The following is an 8,100-nucleotide window of genomic DNA, read 5'->3' on the forward strand; positions in this document are numbered from 1 at the left end:
GCATAGAACGATATACAAATACTTTCCACGTAACACTTTTCGTCACAAATGCGTTTCCCTCACTTCACTGGTTTTAAACACATGATTTTGTAGGTGATATCCTTTCATGGAGGACTTGAATCGCAGTGTACGGCAGCTATCTTAGGGGGAAAACGATCAGTACATTGGAAAAGTGGGTAATTGTTTGTTAAATGTAAGCTAAATGGATGTGTTTTAGTAAGAGCCTTCGTGAAAGCAAAGGGCATGGGTGTGGCAGTGTGGTGAAAGAACTTCTGTCAACTCGCCTGCAGTCAAAGGCAGTGGTATCCGGCGGGAGGTTACGCAACTGCTGGGGTCACACCAGTAATTTTACCCATAGGTTGGTGGTTGTCCCCCATGGGGAAGTAATATTTTGGGTGCTATTACACTAGTCTAAACCTTTTCTCCAGAGCTGTCTCCTTGGGGAGATAGCTTGGGTTGGACACACTCTAGGGCTTGATGACATTCATATTTTGGTGACTCGCTACTAGATTGTCCAATGGAAAGAACACCTTCGATCCTATTTCGCGATAAGCGTCTCGCAAACATGGGAAATTGAATTAAATCGCAGAACTTGTTAAGCCCCTTTACCTTTTTAAGGTAGCTCCACTATAGTTACTGTTGCAATTCACTATGACAAACTTTTTGAGTTGTGATTCGAAAAGAATTACTTAACAGCCAGCACCCGTCAATAAGATGAAACAATCTAATAGTCTGAAGTAACAAACGCGTAAATGTAGACGACATATTCGTTTTTGTCTCAAAATTGAAGAGCTTGATCATTATTGCTGAACATCTTTGACCTAATTGGTTTTATTAAAAGGCTAAAAATAGCCAAAAGTGTTTCACGATTTCTGTGTACAGAAAAGTTTACCCCGAAATCGAAGGTTTTCTTTTCTTTAATTAAGCAATTCATTAGCGAGCCACCCCATGAAAAGTGATCAGAACGCAGAAAGAGACCAACCCAAGCTATTTTTCTGAAGAAAACGTCCAGTCTAAACTTCCCTATCCTAAAAAATGGCTTTAGTTTGTTGTTAGTTATGTTTTTTTCTAACTAGAGCTTTCTATCTCCGAATCATCTGGTTTTCTCTCCAAAAAGCTGCTAGCTTTCTTAGTACAGTTCTGATCTGCAACGCAAAGCCACTTCTTAAACGAGTTGTATAAAAACATCTCCACGTTTTTTCTTGGATTAAAGTAAGGAAAATATAAAAAAAATGACGATAATACTAATAATGATTTTCACACATTATATACGGAGATATAAATTACAAAGTATGGAATTGAAATTTTCAATTGTACATTTAGGCGATGTACGTTTTTCTCATTTTCTATCCTTATCTTTTACTTGCAATTAATATGTTGGGCTCTTCATTGCTACTAAGCTTTACAAAGGGATAAAGTGGAATTGATGAAATGAAACTTTCAGGAAAAAGCGCCATTACAGTTTGCAGAATCAACTCCACTAAAATCTCTGTTATAACAGTTGGCAAAGTGTCGACCACGCTGGAAGCAAAAGCTTTTGATATTAGACCCTAAAATACGTTATTGATTAAAGCTAAGGTGGATAACATACCATTTTGAGCAGAAATTCGGAGAAACAACATGCAGAAGATTTGCAAAAATAGAAGCAAATCCATGTCTTCACCGGTCGAAATTCAATCACGAGTTCTACTTCAACAGCCGACTGTTAAACGGACGTAATCGCTTCTGGGAAATATTCAAAAATTTGGTAAACTAAAACTTGTTTAAAATTATGATAATGCACTTTTTTATTATACATTTGATATGAAGCCATTGTTTTTATTCTTTCAAATTTGCAAATAGTAGGATGGTCTTAAAGAAATAATTTAGCTTTTCTCCATTATATTCTGATTGATTGGTTGGCACTGATCAGTAAAGGATTTTGAGATGATCACCTGCCACCATAGCCTGGCTCAGTCAAAAAAAGAAGAAAAATTACTTTTGTATAATCGATGAACATTTAAAAAGAAAACTCTATTTCGGGAGCTTCTTTAAGAAAATTAACGTCTCATAAAATTTATGCTATTCCAAAAAAAAAAAAATAAATAAATAACTTGTTATCTACTCAAAAAATTCAAGGAAATCAACGCTTATGCAATAACGGTATTGAAATTAATTTGGGTTGAAGCAATAAATATAAATAGGGCATGAAATGAACGCGAAAGAAGCCGATTACGAGTTCAAAATGAAGAAAAACGCACACAACAAATGAATAATTGTCGGGACGACTAGAAAAAGGTTAAGCGACCGTTCGAAATTTCTAATTCTTAACAACCAGCTAGTGGTGATCGAATTTGGAAGACTTTTGCGACGTTCCGATAAATGAAGGAAAATTATAGTACAGGTTATCGCCGAAAAGGGACGGCAACCGAGAGGCCCCCGGGACTAGGCTAAGTTTTCTCAGTTTGGTTTGGTAGAGCTCACACGCTTTGCGAACAAAAAAATAGCCGAATTTTTGCCTTAAAAATAGCAAAAACAGAAATAGTACAACTAAACTATTGACAACGGAGTGGTTAGGGCGCTGAACTTGTAATTCAGAGACCCCGAGTTCAAGTCCCTCCCTGACCGCTAGCTGGATTTGTCCTCCGGCTCGGTAGTTCCGAGCTCAAATCCTCGGCTACGCATGTAAATAGCCTAACTGGTTTGCCTCCTACCAGTTGGGATTTTAAACCATGTTATGTTTCATTTAACTTATTTGTTTCATTATCCCTAAAAAGCCCCACAAGGGGAGAGGATGATTAATTAATTATTATATTATAATTAATTATTATCATTATTATTAAATTTTGTTTCTTAACAACGCCAATATGAAGGTTGTCATTCTTAGACTAAAGTAACGGATCATTAATCCGAAGTAACCTTCTCCTTATATCCTGAATTTGCCGAATAACGAACCAAAGAACATAGCGAGACAAGCGCTTTTGAATGAAAGACAAACTATTCTCAATGAAAAAGGAAACAGTTATTTTATTCGGCTCTCTTATGAATCTTGGACGGGGTTATTCGTTTTGGCCTCGGCGGATTAAGACCCTCTACTCCTCAAAGAATAGCGACGTTTCAATCGTGCATTGACAAAACCTTTGTTCGCTGAGTAAATTAACCTTAAATTAGGATCAGTAAGGGTGGCTGCAAAGTAGCCAAAACAAATAAAATGAGATTTATCGTGTAAAAACCTTCATTACATTAGTTTTTTGAATAAACATCTCCAATCGATTTTCTTTGAAACTTATAAAAGCAGGATAAAATTACTGTCGACCATGGCTTACCTACCCCGCAGTAGATAAACAAATATGATAAACCTCATAATAATTGACATCTTATCTATATGAAGTACATTCTAGTAAGGGAAAACGTAATTGCATTGAAAATAAGGACACATCATAAGTACAAGATATTTATGAATTACATTTGAAATCTGGATCTGAGTTGAATGCAACAAAGGTTTTTTAAGTATTTTGTTTTAATGCTCTGTTGTAGTGTACCTTGGAAGAAACTCCTCGAAGGATCCCGCTTTTAAGAGGCTTTGTAAAAAAAGTTACATGTTTATGGGGCGTCCATATTCCTCAGGGATGTCTAATGAAGTTAAGCGAGCTAGTGCAAAGATTTACATGTTTCAAAGGTTTAGTTAAAAGAATAATGGTGAACCGAAAAACCGTCAGGGATGCGTGACACTTGTACTTAGATAGCTGATGAGTTGATATTCGTTAACGAAAATGACAAAAAGCGTCGATCAAATGTTAAAACAACAAAAACAACAACAACGACAACAACAGACGTTTTGGCTATAAAATTCTTCTTCAGGGTACTTGGAATTGTTAATACATATACAAAACATAAATACTACATCAGCATCAGAAGAGTCGTTTAGCTGAAATACTCAAGAATATCTAATCTGACTTCTGCTAGTACGTCTTGAGTGTCTCTGGGCATCCAACGAATGGGCTTAGCAGCCCTTAGTACATGTATCTTTAAGGTTTCCGGTTCTTCGTAGTCGATTTAACTTAGTTCCCGATGATTTATACACAGTGTGACTCAGGCCCTGCCAAGAAACGTATCACCTCTACTTATTATAATAAGTTGTACTTGGAAAACATAGCATTTGGAGAGGCCTGTAGTTTCCTTTCTCTGACTGCAGGAGAGTATAAAGGGGACAGAGAAGGCATCCCCCATACACACCCTATTCCATAGGTAAATCGTCTCGAGTTATTTTTAAGACCACAGATCAGGAGGGGGATTAGACAACAGCCAATCACATAGCGCGAATGTGTTCCGCGTGGATGACCCACGCTCAGACCCACGCGTCCTTCACGAATTGACGCTTAAAAAAATGGCGAAAGACGCGGAGAGCGATTTTACTATTCGTTTTGTCGACGAAAACGACTAAAGAGAGATTTCTACTAAAGCGCTGTCAGCGAAATGGAAATTGAAAAAGAATCACCCTTCCTCTGATGTATAGAGCTAACAGTACAGCAGGGGAATCCTTATCACACTGAATATTCTCTCAGGATCATTAATAATTTACAGTTTGAAGAGAGCAATTTCTGGTTTGATATTTATTCTTTTATTAGTCTTTTATTATTCAACAAAAATAACACTCGGCGTCCTACTTGCTTTATTGTAGAAACGACCGCTTTCAATAGACCGGCGAAATTTCTCATAATATTAAAGCACTGAGGCTACGACAACTTCGAGTTAAACTGATTTTACGGGTTGTCAAAGAGTCCAGCGATTCCCTTTTCCCAGGTGAGCGCCGACTCATTTCGCTTCAATATTCAGAAATGCTCTCGATCTCTTTACGCTTTCATTGCCTTCGCCCGACATGTTTTGCACGCGTTTAGTCTTGCGAAACCACCACAAAACATCCACGCAGCGCGCGAAATAACTTTATCCCGATTCTAAAAATAACTCGAGACGAATTACCTATGGAATAGGGTGTGTATGGAGGATGCCTTCTCTGTCCCCTTTACCCTCTCTTGCTGACTGCTATTTGCGATGTAGAACGACGCTAGCAAATTTATTTTGAACTTTTTGCCAACTGCAATTTTCACCCCTTTTTAAGCATTCGGCCAGTGCCAGTGATCCCAGGTTTAATTTTTACCCCAGCTACTGGCTTTTCTTTGTTGTTTTTTTTTTTCTGGATTATCCCATGTCAAGTTCCTGCGCCACGCTTGTATATGTCAACCCATGCGAGGGAATCAAAGACAGTCATGGATTCTGGATTCCACGCCATGGATTCTGGATTCCGATTACTGGATTCCAGATCTTTCAGTGGACTTGTATTCCAGATTCCAGTTGTCAGTAAGATGCCGGATTCCTACAGCTGTATTCCGGATTGGAAGGCCCAGGATTCCGGATTCCACAAGCAAAAAATTTCCAAAATTCCGGATACCACGTGCAAAAATTCTCGGATTCCTTTACATGTGGGGAATATATGCGTCCAACCAGTTTGGCACGTGCATTTTGATACCATCAACTATGTTATATTTTGAATACTGGATTGTCCATCATTATTTGAGTCACTGGATGGATGCAAACTATACTAGTTAGAAAAGCGAAGTGAATTTGTACCTTAAGCAGGCAGGGCGTTCAGTGCACTGAAAGCAAAATGCCTGAGTTAAGCGCTGATCTTTATGCTATATATGGGACTATCTTCGTTTGAATGTAACAAGTTCAGTATTTGGATATTCTGATCAAGACCGGAAAGAACTGAAAAACGAAGTTTCCTTATGTTGGCCTGAACTTGATCTAGGAAAGAAGAAAAATGGACGATAGACAATGTTGGACCCCTCAATGATTAAAGTTAAGAAAAAAAATCAAAGTGAACTCGGGAATAGCTGTGGCTGGATCGAGTTTGCATTGCATGGATAGAAAAGAACGCATTCTGGTAACTGAGGTCAGACGAATTTCATGGATATGCAAGTCATTGATGGTGCGAAGTTGAGATTCCATAGTATTTCAACTTTCCCAGTGTGTGATAACCCTCGGATCCGTCCTTTCCTGTATCTCCAAACCTTAACTGAGAAACGGGAAGGAATGCCTTTTCGGTAAGGAGCCCGCTATCTTCATGCCACGTGTTTTCTCTGTAATCGCAATGGCATTTTTTATCCCGGTGTGCGCATGAGTCCGTTAAGGCACAACCTCATTGACGTTTTTCAGTGGTACCACCCCAGTAATCCATTTTTCGTCCACCTCGAGACACCCACCAAGCCTTTCCACCTTCAAGCAGCCTGGAGTTCAAAAACTCGTAGCTAATGCACTACTCACAACGTGCCGATACATCTGTCAAGGCTTCCAACTGGATGAGGAGGACACCTGTGTATGTCACATAACGTTCATAGCACCCGTGAGGATCACAGCCGTCTACATGGGTCCTGTTTTCAGTGTCGAGACTAATAACCGTCACGCCAGCGCCTTCCTTGTCAGTCATGTTACAATAAGCCTGGAATGATGCTTTTCCTCCTGGACATCGGGGTCAATGATGTACCAATCACTTGCATAACTAATTTTGGCTTTTACTCTGCTGCACGTTTCAGGATAAATGACCTGGAGTACAATGTGAACAGCTGACCCGAAATTGGACCTATTAGTTTGCCCGACGCATGTGAAAGTTCCTTCATGACTTTTGTTTACCGATGTTATTCTCAAACTGTTTATGCCACCAGGGACAACCCCATCAGGAAGATATTTTTTTTACCACTGTTGTAAAGCCACTTGATTATCGCGTGCCGGTAAATTGAAACGGGGCAGAAAATTGTTTTGTTCTGGCCAATATAAAGTTTTAGCTGAATCTTTGGACTTTAAACGCTCTATGGCGCTTGAGTAGTCACTGGTATTTGGGTGTCCAGTGGCTGTTGGGTGGTCTGTGGTGCTTGAGTGGTCCCTGGCGTTTGAGTAGTCACTGGCGTTGGGGCGTTCAGTCGCTCCTGGGTGGTCTGTGGTGCTTGAGTGGTCACTGGCGTTTGGGTGGTCAGTGGATCTTGGGTGGTACCTGGCGCTTGAGTAGTGACTGGCGTTTGGCTGTTCAGTGGCTCTTGGGTGGACTGTGGTGCTTGAGAGGTCCCCGGCGTTTGTGTGGTTAGTGGGTCTTGGGTGTTCTGTGGTGCTTGGGTGATGCCAAACGCTCGAGTGGTATGTGGCGGTTCAATGCTTCCAAGCACTTGAGTGGTCTCTGGTGCTTTGGAGCTCTGGGAAGCTTGGAAAGTACGCGGAAAAACTGATTAGATTTAAGCAAGTATTTTTAAAATGTGAAATAATCTAACGTGAAACTTTGCTTGTGTGATGGCGGCTAATGGATCACTGACTTCGGGCAAATAACTTTTGGGAACACTTTGTTTTACCATGACGATTAATGCCTTGCATCATCTTCACTGTTACACGCCCTTCAAAATTCAAACCAACCATCAAACAAACAATTTAAACGGTACCTGTGCCTTATGTAGAAACTACACTGTATGCTGATGATATACATAAATATCATCTCTTATTATTCTTTTTTTAATTTTTGTTTCTTGATGGAATAAAATACTCCTTTCATATTTTTTCTATTTTTTAATTTCCCTTTTGTTCTCTTATATTGTAAATAACATGACCAATATTTGGTCATGTAAAGTAATGTATATTTTATTTTACGGATACTACTGTAATTCTCCACGCCAGAAACTCTAGGGGGATTACCCGGGTACAGTTTAAAGCGCAGTGATATCTGGGATAGCTTGGGCGAAAAACATTAGTTATGATTCGTCGATGGGATTCAAGGCAACCATTAACTAATAATTAGTAACGCTTCTCCACTCAAAGAATCCGAATAATCAGTGAACCGAAAGCTTGTACCCATTGTCTTATAGTCGCCGGAGTGGCGAATTGGCTTGCTTTAGTATGTTCACTGACTACATGTCTAAACAAAGTATAATTGCGGGCGACAAGAGTAGCCTGCAATCCTAATCTCCAGGTTATTACTCATGCGTCGCATGTATGTAGCCAGCATGCGAAATGTTTTGGGGGGAGCACTTCCTTGGGGAGCTTGGTCAATCTGCTTAGAATAGTAACCGAACCTTCCCATTT

Source organism: Porites lutea, chromosome 1, assembly GCF_958299795.1.
Source record: "Porites lutea chromosome 1, jaPorLute2.1, whole genome shotgun sequence".
NCBI lineage: Eukaryota > Metazoa > Cnidaria > Anthozoa > Scleractinia > Poritidae > Porites > Porites lutea.